The 23,182-nt window shown below is 39.5% G+C and overlaps 1 long non-coding RNA gene across 3 annotated transcripts in view; it reads right to left on the reverse strand.

The window, feature by feature from the left end:
- The window catches only part of LOC110396867, a 64,137-nt gene that overhangs the window by 23,429 nt on the left and 17,526 nt on the right, over nt 1-23,182 (reverse strand). Inside the window, exon 4 of one of the 3 annotated variants that reach the window (XR_002437326.1) lies at nt 1,689-3,308. The exons of the other annotated variants lie outside the window; for them this stretch is intronic. This is a non-coding gene — a long non-coding RNA (uncharacterized LOC110396867). Of the gene's footprint in view, nt 1-1,688; nt 3,309-23,182 lie in introns of those variants that run through there. 3 annotated transcript variants of the gene reach the window in all.

A 23,182-nucleotide genomic window follows, 5' to 3' on the forward strand; every position in this document is an offset into this window, starting at 1 on the left:
TGGTTCTTGTAGAATCCATGTTTGGACACTTGATTTCCCTGTCTGAGCTTAAAATTCAGGGACAAAATTACAAGGTGGGAAGATGCAGTGAGATAGAGTGGAAGGCAGGCCCACAGAAGTATTGTCTGAAAACACTTTGGGCGAACTGATATGAAACTGTGCTCTCAGCCTGCTCCTTGTAGCTGAAAACCTCCTTTCCAACAACTTTACGTAGAGCTGACAGGCCCTTAGGTCTATTCATGCTCTCACTGCAGTCGCTGCTAAGATTTCTGTTGAACTAACGATGAGCAGTACTGCCCCAACAGCAGGGAGCACTACAAGAATCTCCAAAACTTGTCAGAGAAGCAGCATCTTTAGAAGTCTTCTTGACGATTGGACTGGATGATCTTGGAGGTCTTTTCCAACTTTGCTGATTCTATGATTCTATGAAATTGTATCTCAACTGGAGCTAAAAGTGCTGAAGTCTCCCAGGTCTGTGGACCTAAGGTAAGAGGGCCATCTGGTCTTCTCTCACAACACAGGGCAGAATCTCTCAAGTTATCCCGGTTTTGTTCTGTAAATCAAGTGACTAACACGTAAGAGGAGAGGGAGAATTGTAAATGCTGTGCTTTGTATTCGATGCCCATCAAAGCCCTGATTTTCACAGTAAGTGGGGCTCTACATATGCTGTCTTTCACAAGCATATTAAAAAGATCTGAACAATCACTCTGCATCCAATGAAACCACCTTTCAGTAACGTATTCCAGTTTTGGAAAGATTTAATGCATCTGCTATGTGGACTGGAGGGTGCACAACATAATTTCTTCCCTGCCTCTGCTTCAGGCAGCGTTCCCAAGCATTCCTTCTTTCCAGTAAATAAATCTGTGCATAAATAAGACCCTAAAAATCTTTTCTCTTTGATAAATTTTTTAGTGAATATTCCTGTTTGCACAGGGCTCTCTTTGGTTCCCCTGAAGCCAGATCTGGCCCATATACAGTGAAAATGAGGCTATCTGCTCAACATGCAAGGCTCCTTATGTTCTAGCAGTAAGAATCAAGTAAAAGGAAAAGGACTTTTCCTTCCTTTGTCTTCTAGCAATGTTAGCTTATACAGCCACCAGCACACGAATATTTACATAAGGAGGGAACTGCAGAGCTGCTGCCAACTGCCCATAGTGCCTGCCAGAAACAGATGTTACATGTTACTGCTAGTGTAATGTCTTCTTCAGCCTGATATGTGAGTGCTGCAATCGTTATTTAAAAGGAAGAGGAAAAATATGGCTGAATTAATGAAATGAAGCACACAACATATGGTCTGAAAAAATTATTATGAAAGGGAAAGTGCTAGATGTCCAAATGCCTAAGACTGCTAAAGTTTAGCTGAGTGGATTTCTCATAGAGAACTGCCCTGGACTGTCATGTAGCTGAATCTATCACCTAATTGATCTGCTTAACTTTTACAATTTTACTCACATACATTCACAGTGATTTTTAAATAATTTCCAAAAGGCACTGAGCAAAATGGCAAAACTCTGTATTGACCATGAGGATGATAAATCCAGCATTCTCTGTTAACAAAAGTCTACATGTGCTAAGCACCAGACAACCTTATCACAAAAACTGTGAATTATGCTTGGATTTTCCTCTAATTTTGGATGAATTCTACAGACTCCATAGAAACACAACTGAGGTAAATCTTTTGTGTTTTATTTGTCATGCATTTCATTCATATATTTTATGGAAAAAGAGAGAACCTGTCAGCAAAGGTGAACTGTAGTATAACTTCTTCTTATATGAAATTTTATATAGATACTGGTTTTGTGGGGTCAGCAGAACCAATGAACTCTCTTTTCTTGCATTTGTGTTTTGAGGCTGAGCTTTTACAGGGACTCAGTGACACTCAGAAATGACTAATTTACTCTTCAACTCTTCTTTTGGTTAGTAGTCATGCTGTTTTACTTGGTAGCCATGAATTTCCTGATTTTAACGTTCCCGAGTCCTCTGTTCCTTGCCTAAATGCTGTAAGAAGTAGTTAAAAACATAATGGGAAATACAGATAACCATACAGGCACACATGCTGCATAATCACATCAGCATTGTTTCTTCAGGAATCCTGGCTAAGATGGGGTCAAATCCTCAGTTTTCGTAAGCTGTGATTTCATCACAGGCACTGCAGTGAAAGCAATTTGCACCTACTAGGTGTCCATTGCTGATGACTACGATACCAGGCAGAGCATCTCCTTCTCCTGCTGCAGGAGTAGCTTACACAAACCACCTTGCAGGGATTGCTCCTGCAGTTTTTAGAATTTTGACTTGAGGAAAAGGCAGCTGCCTAATTGCACAGATGCCTGCCTTGCAAGGGCATGTGAACAAAGTGCCGCCATCTGCTTTTGAAGAGAGATGGGACAAGAAAGTGAGTTCCTTGTGTCCTCTCTACCCTCTTTTCTTCTCCTTGGTGAGGAAAGAGGGTTGTCAGGCTCTTCCCAGATAGATTTGAATACAATAGGTTCCGCAGACAGGTCACTGATGGCAGGAGGAGAAGCCCTAGTCCCCTTCTCATCACGTCTGCTATGTCCATTGCAATGTCTGGTGCTGCTTTACTCCTGTAGTGAGCTAATTTACCTGGTTAACGTGGCATTCTGTGTGCGCTTTGGTACTTCTCATGACTTTGGTGAACTAAATCAGCCTAGTGGAGAGTCCAACACAGAGCAGATCTTCCCTCAGAGAAGAAGAAGAGGGAATGGGCTTACACATTTTGGTAACACCAGCATATTGAGTCAGCTTAGCCATCTTGCTTAAATATACCAACTGTAGAGGAACTGTTATGTCCTGGCCTGAAGTGATGATTGAGCACCTGGTGAAGGGGGTTGCTGGTCCAGGGAGCATAGGTATGAGCAATTCACCTGTGCTTCCCATGTGACCAGAAGTCCCAGGGCCCACCCCTCTCTGGGCTCATTTAAGGGCTGGCCTCGAAAGGGAGAGTTTCTTTTGGGTGGAGGCTGTTTCTTGATGAGGAGTGCTCTATTGCCAGATGCTTTCTTAGTCTGGTGAATCAAATATTTCTTATGTATGTTATTGATATTTCTAATGGTGCTTTGCCTGGTATTGTGAAGGACATATCAGAAGCAGCTTCTCTGTTTCTGAGGACCAGTATCAACAGACTGTGTTGAGATGTTATCACTGCAGGAGAGTGACACAGACGCTACACTTGCTTTCAAAAACTCTTCAATAATCTTGGCTTTTGCTCATCCTGATTCTTTACGCATTTTTTTTTTTGTCTCTTCCCTCTCTCAAACTACTGTCAGTTTCTCCTGGGAGTTGCAGTGGGGCTGGAGAAGGAAAAAAGAAGTAAACGTGTGCTAATGTGCCTCTGCAAAAGATCTGCAACAACAGCACAGTGATGCAGAACTTGTACTGGATGCAAAATACAGTGTGTTTGGCCATTAAATCCTTTTCCTCTGCATCCTCCTATCTAAAGAAATAGTTATGTGAAATGTCAGTCACTCTGTGGAACTATATGAGAATTAATTGTCTGTGGAGGATGATTTGGCCTTATTAATTATGGGTCTCATGTAAGAAGAATAGGCCTAATATGTCATCAGGCTTTTTTAGCCAGAGAGTTTGGAACTCATTTGTATCAAATATCAATAATAGTTTATGTTGAATACACATTGGTGACCTCTGACAAAAATTATAGCAGAAACTTGTGTCATTTTCTGTTATTATAGACTACTAAGATGTTAGGCAAGATCAGACTTATTTTCTTAGGCTGTCATGCAAGGGGTTAAAGCTGATATTCATTGGATTATTGTTTGCAACCAGTCAAGAATGAATAAAGCTTTAATGTATGTGGAGTCAGAAATAGTCGATGTTAAAATGCAGTCACAAATCAAATACAATATTTCAAGGAGACAGTTACAACATCATGTCTAATTAAGTCTTTGCTTAAACACATGTGTAATTTTGTTGTTCAGATTATGAATTGCCTTGTAGAACTGTTCCTGCAGTGAATTATGGCACCTGGTTTTATGCTGCCATGTGGTTAAAGATATTGTGAAATTTTTGTTTTACGGATAAGTCAGATATAAACAAAGTCCTAGGAAGTTTTCTGGGTTATTCAAGAGCCATATATATCATTCAGGAAAAGTGGATACTTATCACATTGTACTTCAAATATCTGCCCTAAGTATTCTCTTGTCGCTCTGCTTTCTCTCTTTCTTCTCACACTATTCAGCACTTTCCCTGAATGGCTGCAAAACACAGTATCAGTGTGGCAAATTTGCAGGAAATTTTCTAAGGGAAATAGCCTCTTGGCTGCAGGGGAACATTATACTGATGTACCAACAAAATACAGAACACTGCTACCTATATGGATTCCCTGGTCCCTAGACATGAATGTCTGACTGTAGCATGCAAGTAAAATGAATGGGAAACCGGAGTTTCTTTCCTTTCTGGGAGAAAGTAGGCACTGGGAGTTAAAAAATAGAAGCTGAAGGAAGATTTTAATAATTTTTTATTTTTTAGAATTATGAGTAGCATCTAGCCATTACGTTTCTGTGTTGTCAAAAGATTTAGGAGACTGGTTAAAGGAAACATGAAGACACCTCATGGTATCTAGCTGTTGTAGAACTACACATGTGCTGAATGCCAAGTGCAAGAACATCATATCAACCACAGGGATGACCCTCCCAGGAATACGACCCTGTGAGATAAAGAATGATCCACCAAGAAGAGAAGCTAATGTGGCACTTCCTTCTGAGAAAAAGCAATGTATGTACATACTACCAAATATGACACATGTACTCAGCTGTCTTGCCTGCATTATGGTCTTAGTGTATGTTGCACTATTGAGTCTAAAATGTACCTGTGTCATGTTGAGGAGAGATGCTGCAAATGAATCTCATTCACTGGCAGCATCCAAAACTTCACAGAAATACTGTAGGAAAAGGAGAGTGCAAATCACCCATTCAAAAGGGAAAATCATCAAGATTTTTTTCTTCAATTAATGCCCTACTGCTGAACAACTTTTGGATAAAATCAATTCAAGCTTACATTTTTTGTTCAGATATTTTACTGACATAATAACACACCTGCTATTGCTTGTAATAGTAAACCTGTGACAGAATTTGCTTTCAAGAAACAGTACTGTGGTAGGAGCAATTTAACATTATAAAGCAGATGATTCTCAATTTTCAGGCAGTGGTGTGTGTAAAGGAAATACATTGGTACATTCATCCAGTTAGAATTAAAAACAAATAGCAAGAGAAGCATATAAAGAGTATCCTTATAACCAGGGATTTGTGTTCTACACTTCAGAAAAATGATTTCACTTGTGAACTTGGCTGGAGGTTAAGAACTTCAGTTAAATGAAACTGCCAAATCACAAACCAGTGATTTGGAAACAGTAGAGAAATGAAATTAAGATGAAAGAAATAGTTCTTCGATATCAACTTAGTATGAGTCTCATGGGATAATCGGAAATGCTGCAAAGGTATATGTGAAGACACTTAACCAAGGAACCTCTCCTTCTTCATCCTGTGTATTTCTCATAAAAGTATTTCTATTGTATTGTCATCTCCAGTGCCCAAGCTTTGCTTTTTTTTTGGCAGTTTCTATGGAATAGATAAAAGAAAAATGCAATTTCTCACATTTTTTCCAGTCACAGGTCACTTTTGCATATGGATTGGGTTAATTCATCACCATTTATTTCAGGCATACCTATGTGGAATTGTGAAAATATAAATGGGAAAAGCTCTTGAGAGATTTCAATGCAAATGCTTTCCACAGCTCTATTGGAGATGAACAGCTGCTGCTCTGTGATACATTCTTGGCCATCACAGATCTAACTTCAGGTTTTGGTTAGGATCTGGGCTATAGAACCAAACCTGATTAGGAAGAAGAGGGCAAGCTGAAAGAAACAGATTCAATACATAAAACTGCTATTCACACCTGGCTTGTAGGTTGCTTCACTTTGCTCATACAAAGAGAAAACTCTTTTTCATTCAAGAAAAAGAAGGCAAGTATAAATAGCAAAGGTAGTTCATACTTTTTTGGTGTGGCTGGTAAACAAGCGTCTTAGCCCCATGCACAGCACAGAAGAACAGCTCTGCTGTGCACCACACCTCCATAAAAAGCCTTTTGTGACTGGGCTGGAGGTGTAAGAAAGGCTAGAAATCCTGTTGTAATCTAGGACTTGTTTCCAACTATGCATAAAAAATCATATCAATTTGCCATACTAACCCCATCAGTATGTTTCCTTCTTTCAAGGAATGGGGCAGCACCACAACAGATCTGGACAGTATTTTCAGTCTTCTGACAGGCTGCAAACAAGTGCAGAAATTGAGCCTTCACATATATTTCCTCCTTTCATGTGTATGCACACAAACCTTCATCCTATAGCAGGATGAACTAGAGTTTTAATTACAGTAAGGACCATGTGAGAAAGCAATGCTACACAATAATTCTGATATTTGTTTATCTGCGTGCTGTGTTGATGGAAAAGTATGTGAGGGCATATGGGGCAAATAGTTCCACAGAAGATCAAGTATAATCTCAATATTAGTGAATTTATTACCTCTTTAGTTCATAACAATTTGAAACATGTGTACCAAACATCACATCACTAAGGAGTGACTATTAACATAGTCCTGAATATTTTTCACTGAAACAGTCCCTTCTTTCCCACCAGTTTCCCACAGAAGCAATTGATAAGGAAATAAGATTTATTCGTATATTCAGAAAATGAGGAAAATGTCTCTCAGTGAAAAAAGTATGCATTTCTAATATGCAAAAGAAATAGACATGTGAGTGCTTAATTTTCAGTTTCACACTTATGGTATGATTAGTTTTGAAAATTTAACTTCAAATACTAGAATGATTAACAGTAAGGTACAAAGGACTTTGAAGACAGAGGGCAGGCCTTCACCTTCACAAATGACTAGAGTTCGGTGGCTACTAATGTCGATTTACTCCCGAGCATCTAGCTTGGGGTGAAGAGTGAAAAGGATATAAGGCAGGAAAAGGTAGCCAAATAAAGGAAGGTACACAGTGATCCCTGAGCATCATCAGTATACAGTTTCCATTTAATCAAAAACATGCGTTTTATACCTATCTGTCAAATTATCGTTCAAAAGGATATATGCAGAAGTATTTTTCTTCAGAACCTATTCAGGAATTGATTCAAAGAAGTTTATAAATCACTACTTCCTATTTCTTTTTTTTTTTTTTTGTGAGTATTCATCTGATTAATGTCATATTGTGGGTAGAACGTAACTGTGTGCTGTGTTGCACTTGGACTGAAACCTCTGCAAACTCTGAGAAATGTCATAGTAAAAATAAGTCTGAGCAGAGTATCTTACTGCTACTGTAAGATGCCATTTACCTTGTCAAAACTTATTTATTCAATGACCCATTATTGTGAAATGAATATCACACTACTGTATCAGGATCTCAGCCTGCAAGTGCTCTGAGGTTATCTGCAGTTAAATTCAAGGAGATGTTCATTTCTCCCCTTTACTTATTTCTTCCTTGAAAGGAACGATGTCTTCCTTCTTTATCAATTTTTGTTTCTCTTTGCTTCTGAAGACCGTTGCACAATTTGACAGAGCTTCCTACAGAAGAAAAATGCACTTGATCCTGTGAAATTCAGCAAGGAATGGACTATGTTTGGATCTTGTAAATAAGTGACATAAGTTTGTATGTTTAGTTGCAGCTACAGGGCCCAGAGGAATTGTGCATGACTAAGATCACACACCACATGCATTTTCACTACTGTAATGTTGATATTTGCAGAAGCATTGAAGTTCACAGCTGTCTGTCCTTTCATAGATAATCAATATATCATGCATCAGCACTCACTTAAAAAAAAAAAAGAAAGAAAACAGTGGAAACCAAGAAACTCAATATAGAAACCATGAAACCATCACTTGTTGTCATTTCTGCCTCTGGTCAGGAAATGTTTATGGAATAAAGGAAGAGCCCTCCCTGGTAAAAAATGAAAATAAAAAAGAATGCATGGACTCTAAACCATCCGAGCTGTCACCAGCCGACAGATCTCAAATATGAAAACCACTTTTGACATTTACTGATCTTAGTCTACCAGATGGTGTATGACACTTCCAGACCAAGTGATAGGGAAGATAGGAGTGGATGGAAAGCAGAGCAGATCAAAATTGTAAGCATCCTGTTATGTAATTCTGACCATTTGCTACTTCATAAATTAATCAATCTGATTTCCGATGTGTGGTTCCTATTCTACTGAAAATTGAACTAGCATAAATGGATCCTATTCTGCATCCCAGATGAAGATAAAGATTACAGGAGATAAAGAGTATTATGTGAGACTCTGGATCATCTCTTTATCTCCACTGGTCCCCTTGTGACACAAAGATATTTATGGTCTAAATTAGTGTTAATGTTTTGCAAGGCTTAATCTATACTGCTAAATGACTTTGTGATAAAGAGCCATAAGTGCAAAACATTACAATTCTATTTCCCAGACTACAATATTCTGCAGCAGTAGAAAGGCATTAGTACTTGCTTTGACTTCTGTTCTCCTAAATAAGGGCACGTTTTAATGCATTTCTGAATCTGCCATACTGTGTTCTCCTGAAGTAGTTCATGGACTTATTTCCAGATAACAAAACATGGGCGACCGCTGATGATTTGAAATCTGGAATTGAATGTAACATCCAGGAGCTTCCCTCAAGGTGGCACTACTGAACTGCTTCACATACCTCTGAACCCTTATGCAATCTTGTTTATACAGCATTGGGGTCATTTTAAAGCTAAGATCACACGATGCAAATTTGACCAATGATTTTCACTTTCATTTTGGCAAAATGCCTTCTTTATGTCTAGGCACAGACATTTAAAGGCAATATTTTTGTGCAGGCTCTGCCAATAGAGTCTTGTAGTCAAAGAGCACTTGTTAAAAAATAGCCAGGATTATACTTTCCAATTTGCCTTAGAAACTATGAATCCCTCTGAAATCTGCTATGCAGATTTATGTGTGTCAGATTTACAGGCCTCTTCTTGTTGGTCGAAACTCCAGATCTGCGCTGAATTGAACATGCAACATATGAATTTAAAGGGATGATACAAATCATGTGGAGAATTGAAAGAATTTTCAGATATCTGTGAATACAGAGAGAGAGAGTTCCTGCATGAAGCTATCTCCATTCTCAAGTAGGAGGTTCTTGCCATTGCACCATCCTACTAGAGCTTCCTGAAACACTGAGTAGAAATCAGAGGTCATGTAGTATCTCGAGCTGAAAGTTTGGGAGCAATGTTCATTGTTTCTCCTCTCATTTGAAGTTTTGAGAGAAATACACCCTAAACTACCCATGTGCTTTCTTGACCTTTGTACTGGCACGCAGCTTTCGATATTGTGAGTTGTTTACAAAGAAAATCTGGATTGTGATCTGTAGAGGCAGTCCTTAGAAAGCAAATGACTTTATTCATTTTTCCTTTTATGATTTTCTGCAGTTGTCCTATAGATAGTGCTCTCTGAGAGTGCAGTTCTCTTGAATAATGCTGTAAAAAGTCCATTTTTTTTATAGGTAGTTTTATGTTGAATTTCTACATAGTTTGGGATAACATACTGAGGAAATATGTTAGAGGAGACTGAGATAATATCTCTTGTAATAGCAATCAGCTTACAGTCACAGAATCATATAAACTGCTGGAAATAATTTGGCTATTCTTTGAGTGTTGTAAGAGATGTAATGAAATTGTCCTATTACAAGACTGAAGAATCTTGCTATGCTATGCTAAGGCTATGCTATGTCTTGAGTAAGTGATTAATCAGAACAAAACCTCATCTGTGTACCCACGAAATGATTTCAACAACATGCAACTACAAAGATATTTTCTCACTGTGAAGGATGGGTAGTGTCATAAACAGTTTCCACTTGAAATGCATTTTGTAACCTCTAAATATTTCCTCAGTGGCTTAAGGGTAGTTGAAATTCTACACCTGCGTGGTTTTGAAAGGTGATTTGGCTTTTTTCTCAAGCTACAACAATCTTAAGGAATGAATAGACTTGAGTGAAGCCTCCCTGCTATGTGACACTAATGCAGCTTAGTCAATGCTTGGCACAAAATATTTTCCATCCACATGAGTCTTCTAGATCAGGCCATGTTGGATCAAAATCTGCTCTACTTTTTTCTTTCACCTTTGTCAGCTGTTTTGACAAGATGCATCACCTCTCCCTCAAAGCTGTTGCCTTCCCTCAGCCATGCTGCCTTTCCACAGGTCCTGAATTACTGTGAAAGGAGGTTTGTGACTGTGCATGGTGTTATAGCAAGAGGTGGCCTTAGCTGTTTACTGAAGGTCAAGAAGGGCCAGTTTGCCTGAGCACACTCCAAGCTGAAATGGCTGAATTTAGTAAAGGTTCGATGGACAACCATGGATAAAATTTTCAAATGGTTTCATGCTGAAAAATGATTATTTAGCAAAAGCTCTGACATAACATTTGAAGGAGGTCATGTGAATAAGGCATGTGGGACCTCTGCCTTTAGCAACAATACCTGAGGGAATCCATGGCAAAGGGATGCCATCCAGGGTGCTGGTCAGTTAGCTGCTGTATCCACGGAGAATGACTATTACTTAAGTTCCTCAATTTGATGTTATGTTTTTCACCCTCCATGTAATATTAGGTTGTATTTTCAGAATCTGAATATGCGTGAAGATGTGGGTATTGTCCTTCATATGTTCAGCAGAAAGGTTTATTAGTACATTTAACTAGCTTTTGTAGCACTGGGGGAGAAGTGCAAATCAGGCTGCATTTGTTTTATAACAAAACCCCAAACCACAATTACTGTGTTGGAAGTACACATTGTAATTCCTGTTTTTTTTTTTTTTTTTTCTGGTAGAGAAAGTTACCTGAAGAAACCCTTTTGTCTTCTTGTGTGGAAAGATTCAGTATTTCTGTGTGATAGTGGTAAGAATCACTGTGATTAAAAGGTCTAGCTGAAGTCAATAATAGCTTGCAGTTTATTCAATGGAGCCAGTGGTTGAATCCTGAACTCTTGGAAGCTGCTGTGATGACAAAAACAAAGCAAAGCAAAGCCATGCTGTCATGCTACTCCCTAAAAGTAATGAGCAGGGCTATAATAAACAGTACCCTACTGCTTACTAGATCTCAATCCCAAAAGCACATATGCATACACTGCGATTCACAGTCATGGACTTTCTGACTAATTTGTGCAACACAAGTTTGTGGGAGTGTTTTTCAGACTGAGACCCTAAGCTGACTATTGCAAGAGGGGTAGATGCTGGCCTTGAAAGGCACTAGCCCTCCTGCAATGTTTAATGGTCTGAAAAGGTACGAAACAAGCTATGGTTGGTAAAGGAGTAAGGCTGATGAAACACGAAAAAAAAACCTAGATATGTTTCCAGTCTTACAATGCCTGCTGTGCCTTTTGCTCTCACAGACTAGGGAAATCATTACAGAGTGTTTCTGACTCTGTGAATGAGTAATAATTTCATGGGATGCAAGAAGAGACTCAGAACCTCAGCTGAAAAATTACTTTTTGAGAGGATTATTAGTATCTAGAATGAATAACAAGTTTCACTCCTGCTGATCTCGTTATCCCTGTCTACATTTTTTCAAGTTTTCTACCTTCCCACTCCTTAACATTCATTGCATAGTCATGATTTAATAGCTTACTGAATGGTTCCTCAAAATTGCGTCCATGCTTTTAGATATTTTTTTCCAGATTTAATGAGAACAAGGAGCATCCAAGCAGAGAAAAGAATGGTCTAAGTAGATCTTCATATCTCAGTCAACTTTAGTTCTATCCACAACTATAGCTTACAAAAATGACCTCCTTTTAATATATTGAACAGTTTCTTTTGCTTGGAATATAATAGACGCCAGTGAAAGATGCAAGAAAGTGAACTTCGGAATGCTAAGTCTGTCATCTCCATACATGCATAGGATGTATCTACTTTCTGTGCAGCAGTGGCGTATGAAGTAACATAGTGAGAATTCCCAGTGAGTAAATAGGCTTAAAAGAATTGATATGGACAACTAATAAATGTATGATGTGATGCTTTGATTGCAATAAGAAAGCAATATTCATATGTACAAGCAGAAGGAAGAGAGAAACCACTAAGCTAGGCTTTCACAGAGAAGCAGCTACACTGCTAGATGGAATCTAATCAATGCAAGCCTGCTTACAGGAAGGCTGGCATCAAAACACAACAGCTGAAATGTAGCAGATGGCTAGATCTGAAGGAGATGTAAACAGAGGCCGAATAACTAAGCATTGCATTCTGCAGATGTCAAACTTTCCAGGCTCTAAAAAGTTTAGTCTAAGTGCTCTCCTGAAAGCTCTTTTTGTTTTTGGTTACCTAAGCCCCTAACTCTACCCCTACTCTTTAAGATATTGTGTGATATTTTAAAGGCATCTGTGTTGTCTGTTTTCCCAGACTGTGGTGGCCACTGAAAGGCCATAAAATGCAATTATCCTTTTCCTGCTCCTTGATTCCTGCCAATACTGTGTCCTTTCAGAATTTCTTACTCAGTAGCAACAAGATATTACAAAGGCAAGAACACTGGCATTCATACAGTTGAAGGACAAAGAAGCACAAGGACATTGTGGTTAATCCATCAGATCAGCAAACTTACAGAAACACCTTAATTCTGTTCTTTTTCTTACATATTCCCAGCTAGCTCATAGGGCTTGTGTATAAAGAAAAAAAAGGCCAAAAATCAGAAAGGAGGTCTACATGCAGGAGTCGATTGTCCACAAGGCAAAGAGATTTTGCTGTAGCCCTATGAAGAAGTAAGCAAACTGAAAAGTCATATGAGTCAATCCTGATTTGTTGCATGCATTTTGTGCTGCCTACTTCTTCTGTCATCTTCTCTCACTTGTGACTTGAACTTCTTTTCGTATCACACCTCTACTTAGAACAGGCCACTACTTTGCAGATCATAAGGACCATTCATCCCTTTCAAACTTCCCTTAAAACACTGCCATTGAAAAGAAAAAATTGTGAGATCTCTTCACCAACAATAACTGGCCTGTGCAACACATTTTGCAAGCAAGATAGTGAGTTGTTTATTCTCAATGTGTTCTGTGAAGGGTACGTGCATACTTGATGCTGTATACACAGCAATATCTTTGAAAGCTGGGTAATTCAGACTTGTAGGGTAGATGTTTTGACTAGTCTTCAAAGAAAGGACAGCAAGTGGCAGTGTAGAGGAGAATAATAGCTTATATACTGAGCCATTACCTGGAAACTGATACTAAGAAAGTCATACAGGGAGTATGTTACTTTCCAGCTTAGGAGTAGTGAAGAATGAAGTTCAGTGGAAAAATATTTTCAAAAAATTAACTTGTATTTAAATGACTGTTTTTAGTCTCTTGCTCTTATCTTTAGTAATTGTAACAGTTTTTGATAGGTAGATGTATCATAAAGGATTTTTATTTTGCCTGATTTCCACCTTACTGCAGGAATTCCAGCTTTCTGCCCTCGCAACACTGGGCTTCCACCAGCAGTGCAATTTAATTAACCCAATAGACCCATGTCCACTCACCAGCATTACCATGCTGTGACTTCTGCTGTTCACTTTGTTAAGGGTCATCAAACAACATCTCCAGTTTATACTCATCAGGAATCTTTCCCAAGACTGGAAGAAAGACTTTAAGATCTTCCTTTGGACTCTTTCGTCCTTTTCCATGTCATAAAGATGAGGTTATTGCCCGATATTTTTTAGTACATTGGAATTACGTTAGGATACCTCCCTAAACTGACAGAGTAAATGATATTTTACTAGGGATTTCTGCTAGTGCAGATGATCTCAAACTGCACTGTAAGGATATTTATGGTACTGAAAAAAAACAGGCCTTACAGAAAGAAAAAATAATAACCACGCTTCAGATAGCATCCAGCTTGCATATTAAAGTGATTTGTTTTGCTTTGGCAATAAAGTTTTATCTAATCTAATTCAAACCAAGTCCAAATGTCATGGTAGAATGTAATCATGAATGACATTGGCCAGTTCAATGACTTGGTTGGTGAAATTACTATTAAAGCTGACAATTCAGCTCTGGCATGTGGAAAACACTATGTTGTAGTCTGGGCCATATAAAACACAGGGAGATGAAAGACCTGTTCCCTGAAAGTGTAATTGCATGATAAAGCTGTGCTAGAGAATGCAAAGACTGACATGGGTTCATGTCAGCTATGGTTTTAAATTCAGATCCACATGTAGATGCTGCAAGAATTAAAGGTCTTCCTTCCAGATGTCTGAGCATTTTTAAATGCTAAAGGAGATGAGAAGTAAAATTCAGATCTAAATTGAAATAAACTCTCTTCAGCAAAATGTGGATCTTCAAGATGAAGTTGAGGTTCATATTCAACTCTAGCTGAACGTTCTATCTTCTCTCCTTGAAAGGAAGAAGACTTCTGAATCATGCAATTAAAGAATTAATAGAGTTTAATAGAGTTAAACAGAACAAGCCAATGACAGAGATTGTCTTTGAAGTTCAGGTTGTTTTCAGGCAAGATGCTTGAAGCTTCTGGTCACTGATAAATTCAGTACTTCATCTTGAGTGAATCATTTCACACCTCTTTCCATAAACATAAAACTTCACTGAGATTTCCTTACTAGCCAGAAAGCTCAGATGCTACACCAATGGACTTGGATTTGAGCTTCTCAGACATCTCTACAGCACCCATTTAGGATTTCTCTCTATGGAGTGCCTCATGCTCTCAGCTGAGGCATGAAGCATGAGAGTTGCTGTTCACAGGCACTGAAAATATTAACTCTGTTTTTGTAAGGTTTCTTTTTTATAGACAGAAGCCAAAATTCCCCTTCCTTCTGCTACTATAGTGTGAGCTCAGCACAAGCTGATTTCTATCCCTTACCTTAGAGAAGGTGGTATTTCAGATAGTGTTCTCTATAGACATATTTTTATGTATGTTCATGACTGTATGTATGGATATATATTACAGCTTGTTCAGATTCTTTTGGAGTAAATACTGCTAACATTTTTTTCTAAATTTCAAGTGTGGCTGTTTGCCATATACAAGGAAAATGTTGTGACTTTGTTTAATCAAACAAGGAAGAATTGCCAAACTGGTCAAAAAAATCTAGGATCTGACCCTGGCCAATATCAGATGCTTCAGAGAAAAATGTAAAGAATGCTACAGTATGTATTTCTGGAATAAACTGTGCTATTATATAGAATAAAACAAATGTAGCTGACACAGTTACTGAGTGAATATTAACCATGCATTGTAAGAACAAAAAAACATGAGTGGAATCAGCTGTTAGCACCCTAAGCAATGTATGGAGTTTTAGGAATTAACCATAGCTCATTCCAAACTTTCTGTCCATCCTACAGAAGTATTGTTTGCTTCAGTACAGCAGCAGGACCTTCACATACCTGTCCCTAAGAGAATTGTGGGGTTGTTTGTCTCCACGTGGAGCTGTTTACAACTGAAGCTTTCATATGTATTTCCATAAATCTTGTTTAGTTAGTCATTTATCCAATTCTGCAGGGTGTTTTTATTTTCAACTCACGGAAATGTATAGCAGGGAATTTTCTATAAACGAGCAGATACCTGTATGTATAACGTATAATGAACAACAGCCATGATCTTATCCTTTGCTAAACACCTTTGTTTTAATATCCCTCCAGGAAAACGTGACGGCATGTGGCTTAGCTCAGAAAATGAGGACTTCTCTGAGAATTGCCCTAAAGTCATGTATGTTCCCCAGTGTTTGTGTGATTTTCTGTGAGCTTAAGTTTTCACATCAGAAAGTAAGTAATGCCTTCCAAGCTTGAGGCTCTCCTGCTGCTGGTCAGATACTGTGTCATTCTCAGTCGGACACTGGTTCATTCTCACCCCAAATGAATTGGTGTGTATTTGCCAGATATCAGCTCACAATGACTAACTTGATGGATTTCACACTGCCTGCAGAGTTCATCATAACACAGTCATACCATAAACTAGTCAGAAAGTCAATTCAAAGACAAAGTGTGAAATCAGCCAAAGAGCACCATAAGAATCTGACCTTGGTGAAGGTGTGCTGTCTCACATCACCTCCTCATTTTGCATGTGCCTTAACATCTTTTCCAGGAAGATCCACTCCATGATCTTCCCTGGCACAGAGGTGAGGCTCACTGGCCTGTAGTTCCATAGGTCTTCCTTTCTCCCTTTCTTGAAAATGGGAGCGATGTTTCCCTTTTTCCAGTCACCAGGGACTTTGCCTGACAGCCACAACTTTTCAGATAGGATGGAAAGTGGCTTAGCAACCACATCAGCCAGTTCCTTCAGGACCCTGGGACACACATCATCTGGCCCCATAACCTTGTATATATTTAGCCTCATAAGGTGATGTGAGACTTGCTCTGCTCTTACTGTGAGAGGGATTTTGCTCTCCTGACCTCTACCCAGTGGTTCAGGGACAGGAGAGACACAAGAAGCCTGACTGCCAGTGAAAACCAAGGCAAAGAAGTCACTGAGTAGCTCAGCCTTTTCCATGTCTGTTGAAGCCAGTTCTCCCTTCTCATTTAACGGAGAGGGGATGCTCTCTTTGGCCTGTCTCTTCTGACCAGTGTACCTATAGCACCCTTTCCCGTTTTTAACATCCCCCGCCAAGTTCAGTTCTATCTGCACCTTGTCTTTCCTGATCTCATCTCTGTATGTCTGGACAGCATCCCTGTATTCTTTCCAGGCCACCTATCTGCCAGTATTTTCCTTCTTTCCCTCAGTTTGACCTGCAGGTCTTTGCTCAGCCATGCTGGTTTCCTGACTCCTCTTCTTGATGAGGCACAACTTTAAAGCTGGTTTGCTGGACACTTCCAGTTTCTCAAATCTTAGAATCATAGAATTAGCTAGGTTGGAAAAGACCTACAAGATCATCCAGTCCAACCATCCACCTACTGCCAATAACCCCACTAAACCATGTCTCTCAACGCTATATCTAAATGTTTCTTGAACACCTCCAGGGACGGTGACTCAACCACCTCCCTGGGCAGCCCATTCCAGCGCCTGACCACTCTTTCAGAAAAGTAGTATTTCCTAATGTCCAGCCTAAATCTCCCCTGGCGCAACTTGAGGCCATCCCCCCTCGTCCTGTCACTAGTTACAAGAGAGAAGAGGCTGACCCCCAGCTCACTACAACCTCCCTTCAGGTAGTTATAGAGAGCGATAAGGTCTCCCCTCAGCCTCCTCTTCTCCAGCACTTTCAGTGAGAGAACAGAACAAAATAAGCCAAACAGGTCTTTGATACCTGTTAGATGTAATGTCACTCTCCTAACTATTATGGGCCTGTCCTGTGAAGAGGCAATACTGCCACAGCTACTGTGTTCTGGGTTTTACAATGCTGAGCTGCACAGTCATGGAGTGCGTTTCTCTTTTTGTCTAGCAGAAGAGTTAAAGCAAACATTCTGCAAGCTTCTTTTGTACCCTGGTTCTCAGACATCCTGTTAAATGTACGTAATGTTATGAAAGCTCCTCTTAACTAGGTAGAATTAATGTTATTGAATGAGTAACTGTGAATAATATCTCCTTTTTACTGGAAAAGTAAGAAAACCAAATTAAAAGCGTATATCCTTTTTAAGAAGAAAACCACACCAAACCCAAAAATCATCTTTGTATGTTCCATTTAAATGTTGGGAGGCAATTCCGAGACAAGGATCTAAATTTAGTGAAATGATTCAAGAGTTACAGTAGCCTACATGATAGCAACACTAACTCGCCTGGCAGACAGCCAAAGTTGCAGGGCGAGATTGAGAGGTGCAAGAAAGAAGACTGGTTTGTCTTAAGGGAAGCAATACTAGCTACTTTTATTCTTCTATGCGTGCATTACTTGACTAAAGTATGTGAAGAAAGAAGATAGCAAATAACTAGCGGCAAACACTACCAATTTCTCACTCAGTGACATACAAGTATTTTAAATACTCTACAAACACCAGTGGTTTCAGTTGTAAACTTCTTGTAAGAGTGGACAGATATTTGTATAAATATGTAACCTGTAGTACAGTAAAATTAAAAGATTTGCCCAATATTTCTGTATAAGCAAATAGGTTCTTTGAAAGAATGAAAGGTTATTCTAAGAAATTAAGTGTATTAGAAATTAAAGATATCTCTAGAACTCTTTACTCACAGCAGAATTTTCCAATGTGACAATTCATTTATGCCTTCCTCTGACCTACGCTGCTTCTTTATAAATTAATATCCTGCATGGAATTGTGGCCTTTGAATAGCTTTTTGATCAACAGAATATTCCTGAAATTTGCAAGGTATTTTGAAATCTTCCCTGTTTCACCACAGCTGTAATCAAAATTTTCAGACTTCTTGAGACACTCAAAAAGTGAAAAAATTGAGAAAGTCTCAATTTAAATATTAGGTCTCGTCCCAAGTCAATGAACCCTTTCAAAAGCAGGAATAAAATATTTCCATCATCATAAACCTAGTCCTTTTTGGCAAGATACCAGCATTGTTAAATGACTGCAGCAGTCCTACTTCCTGCATTTTGTAAAAGAGTGCATGGTGCTGAGAAGGCCTGGACATGCAGTAGGGCTGGCTTCCTGGTTCTGGAGGGACTTCAAGTGCTGTATGGGCTTTGCGGCACACCACTGTGCCCACAGTTGTACCAATCCAGTTATCGGCAAGGCAAGCTGTTAGCATTTCTAATTCCAAGGCACTTTATCTGGACCCTAGGTTCCTCACTCTATTACATTATTAATTTCTGTCCCAGCTTTGGACACTTTCACCTACTGGAGACTATGTTTTATAATTGCTTTATTAAAAGTGCAGATGAAAATCTGTTAGAACTGTACTAGTGGCTGAAAATGAATTTCACTTAGAAGCTATTACAGCAACCAACCCCAAATTATCCTCATCCCAGCTGGAGTGGTGCCTCAGTCAGCAATTCACCTTTTAAAATGTTCTTTGTGTGAATAAATCAGAGGGAAAATAGCCTAATTGGCCTTTGTTGTAATTTTTATTGGTGCATTTCCAGTGGATCTTTTTGCTTAACATTATGACAGAGTAAATCAGCAGTTCTGTATAAATCAAAGTAACCATTTGGATTAACATTGCTGCCATAGAAAATTGAGATAAACCCTTGAGGTTTATATTCAACCTTTGGTTCTTGTAGAACCAAGTTGTGTAAGCGCTGGCGAAAGATGGTGTCTTTCCTAAATTTCTGGTAGGTTTTCTGCTCTGACTGAGGCAGCTGTGGTCACATCTCTGGTCTGGGATTCTGGATGCCTTGGTCCAGATGCACATTGGTGCTGTGAGGTAGCCTAAGCGTGTCAACAGCTGTCCAAAAATACCTCATTCTGACTGCCAGCATGTAATCCCCATTTCTCCAGGGCTAACTGTTCTTGCTGTTCTTCTTATGCAAGTAAATATTCTGCAGGCTGCACAAGCCCTACTAGAAACAGATCCTGGAGGCTCTTTGCCTATGGGAGGCCATTCAAACCTGAGGAAGCTAAGGAATGCTGTCCTGAGTCATCAGCAATGCAGAAGGCAGCTCCATTCCTCACTGTTCTGCACATGTACAATGAAGTGCAGATGTCAGTTCCCTAGGATGCTCAGTAGTGCTAGCTGCAGAAGATGCAGAGGAGCTTAAATGTCCAGTGGTCCAGTGAGTGCTCAGGATACTCAACACTTAAGGAGTGGTTAAAAACTGGAAACTCCTATTGCTACTAGCAGACTTTCAGGTACATTCTCTGTATTGCTTAAAGAGGTGAGAATAACTTAAAGAGCAAGAAGTACAAAAGAGAGAAGGTTGAGATTTGGAGACACTTTATACCACAGCCTGCTGGAAGCCATTCTCTATCAACATCAGCCTGAGAGATTCTCTGTCACCTTAAAATAGGGAATAGATGTGGGAAACACTACAGCACTTCTAGAATCACCAAATTGCAGAATATCCCACGTTGGAATGGACACACAAGGATCATCGTGTCCAACCCCTGGCTCCACACAGCATCACCCAGCATTCAAACCCTGTGTCTGAGAGTGCTGTCCAAAGGCTCCCTGAACTCTGGCAGCTGTGCCCACTGCCCTGGGGAGCCTGTTCTGTGCTCACCACCTTCTGGTGCAGAACCTTTCCCTAACCCCCACCTGACCGTCCCCTGACACAGCTCCATTCCCTTCACTCAGGTCCTGTTGCTGTCACCAGAGAGCAGAATTCAGCTCTGCCCCTCTGCTCCCTGTGAGGAGCTGCAGGCTGCCATGAGGCCTCTCCTTATATTATATTTATAAATATATTTATGTCCTTTTTATATTGGGGTGCCCAAACTTGCACACAGTGCTTGAGGTGATATCATGATACCGCAGAGCAGGACCCTCTTTTTAACTTGCATGTCTTTAGTAGGAAAACACCTTTGTCTCAAGATAGGACAGTTGTAGAAAAAAGAAAGGGGTGAAAAGGTCTTGCATTTAACTAAACAGCTGACTAATAAGTTTGATGCATTTTGAAGGAATTATATGTTCCTGACAAGTTTGTCCATGCTTTGAGTGAAGCAGACCATCAGCAGCTCTTTTCTATGCAACAGTGGTAGGAAAATGGCTTGCTCCATGGAAGTGGATCTGAGCTGTCCAGGAAAAATCAGTCTTAATGGAGACTTAACATATCAGACTTTGAACAAATACGTAGTTGGAGTGTGGGAGCAGATTATCATTTCAGTGTAATACAGTCATTTCAGTATCATTTTATTGCTTTGTTAAATGTGTTTCTTTCTCTTCAGTTGTTCCTTGATTTTTTTCTGTTTAGATCAGTTCTTACAATGAGGTTATTCTCAAAATGATAGCTTTATGTGACACATAGCTACTAATTTCCATATCTAATTATTCAGTTTACAACTAAATAAATTGACTCTCTTTCTGCATAATCTTGTCATATAAATTTCATACTAATCATCATTCAAGGCCTCACTGATCTTTGGAGCCCTTTGAGCTAAGACAGTTAAGACACACTCACTTCTGGCACACCACAGAGCAACGTCACCAAAATCTCATTTGTCTATTTTTGACTCCTCAGCCCAACTGTGTGTTTACAGCTTTGAGAGGAGACATTCTTTGGAACAATCTCAAAGTCATCCTCGTAACACCCTAGCAACCCAATTTAACCACTCCTCCACTGTCCTCCCATGTTTTCCTGTTACCACTTAGTTTAAAGTGAGGCATGTTACAATCGTATGCTTATATACCAAGACATTTTTCTGAAATACTATTTGGCAAAAGGCCAAAACCACATGGCTAACAAGAACCTGAAACTGGAATGCTCACTGAGCTGCTTGGCTTTAAGCATTGACATTTGTCTGAACGGATAAAGCTTCTCTGAATATTTTGGTGCCTTGTCAGAAGCTCCTCTCTCCATATAACGAATCCCAGCAGAGAGGGCAGCTCTTTACCTTACTCTTATTAAAACCCCGTTTTAAAGGCATCACCTGAATCTTTATGTCACCTGTGATAGAATTGCACAATGTCATGTCTAAATATAGGTATCAGGAAGGCAGAACAGGAGATGCTGGGTACTGTCAGTTCTTTTTCATCTTTTTACCTATCCCCAAACAACTCTGACTTTGAGGAAGGAGTAGCAAATGTCTGTCTCCTGTAGCACTTTTGGATGGCTGTTTTACTTCAAGCTGCAGAACAACAGGTCAGGTAGATGATGTAAGGAGGTTTTGCTTTGTAGAGTATCAACTGCAAGTGTTGAAACTGCTCCCTTTAGGGGTTCCTCTGGGCAGGAACCAAAATCCTGAAAGCAAAGTGGGTTTCACCTCAGTTTCATTAACATGTACCTCTTCAGGCTCTGCAAGATTCCATTCCCCTGAATAGTGCTCACTATCACTAGAAAGCTGCTTCCAGCAGTAAACGCTTTCTCTGTTGGAAAACCCACAAGTTTCAAGTGCAGTAGTTTTCATTTCAGAAGTGCCGGGGAAGTCATCAGTGGCATAAGATTAGAGGGAATTTCTCTTTTTTCTTCCAACAGACAGAGGTTCTATCAGTTCTCTCTCTACCTCCATGTCAGGACCACTCCTTGACTGCATGAATGCTTTGGCAGAAAACAGCTAATGCTAAGGCTTCCAGAGGTGTCTGGTTAGGAACAGGGTCTCACTAGGCTTCCTGTGTTGACTCAAGGAGAAAGATAGATACCTTTAGAAAATGCATCAGACCTGAGGTGGACTGACTCGGTCTGCCACTCACAATAGTCTATGCAGACATGAAGGTTACTACTTACTCTTCTGATCGAGACAAATATTTGCCTACAGCTCCATGAGATGAGCCCAGACTGAAGACATCACTCAGTTAACAACTGTCTAAACTCAGCCTGGATTTCACACTCAAACTGCAATCTTTCCAACTCTCACGCTGTTAGTGACAAAAGAAGTTCTGTTGAATCATTCTTCTGCTACACCTGTGCATAGATGATTTCTGTCTCTGGTTAGGATAATATAAGTTCACTGAAGCTACTGGCTAAATGAAGTTGCAAAAGCATAACTGGGTGATACAGATATACAGGTTATATGTAGCACAAATAATAAAAACAGTGGTAATTCTCTTGGTGATGCATGAGAGAGAGGAGAATCCAATTCATTTCTCTTCTCATCGCAGTTTTGCAGAGCTGTGTAGAAGTAATAAATGATTAATTTTGTAATGAAACAAAGTATTTATGATACAGTATACACCAAGGAAGAGGTCCACCAAAAAATGGTAGCAATCTCATTAAATTAGTTTCATAGAAGAGTTATGTCAGTCTGTTAGTCCAGTATAGAGCCTTTTTCAGGATGCTTCCCTTTAACTTCTTAAGATTGACTGAGTTGCAACATACTTGCAGTTATACCTGAGAAGATGCATAAAACTAATTGAAGGTGAATAAAATTTTCCTTTTTTTTCTGCAATGGGCTAACGTTTACATGAACAGTTCAATGCTCAGTACATTTCCACCGCCTGTGCATGTATATTTGAAAAAGTAACTGGAATTATGACATCCTATTGTACCTAAAATAGACTAGACTACCAAGGGAAGGTGTCATGAAATAACATTTAGTAAAAACTGCTCTCTGTTCCATAGCTCTGTTCCCTGCAGTGTCCTTCATGCCAGCCATTGATCGGATCTTCACTCAATGCAGAAAGCCTCTCTGTGAACCCATGCTTTAAATGTAATAATAAAGTAGGTCATTGATTAACTGGAAGTATGACAGACAACTCCTCCGGTCA

The sequence above is a fragment of the Numida meleagris genome, chromosome 3 (genome assembly GCF_002078875.1).
Source record: "Numida meleagris isolate 19003 breed g44 Domestic line chromosome 3, NumMel1.0, whole genome shotgun sequence".
NCBI classification, from domain to species: domain Eukaryota; kingdom Metazoa; phylum Chordata; class Aves; order Galliformes; family Numididae; genus Numida; species Numida meleagris.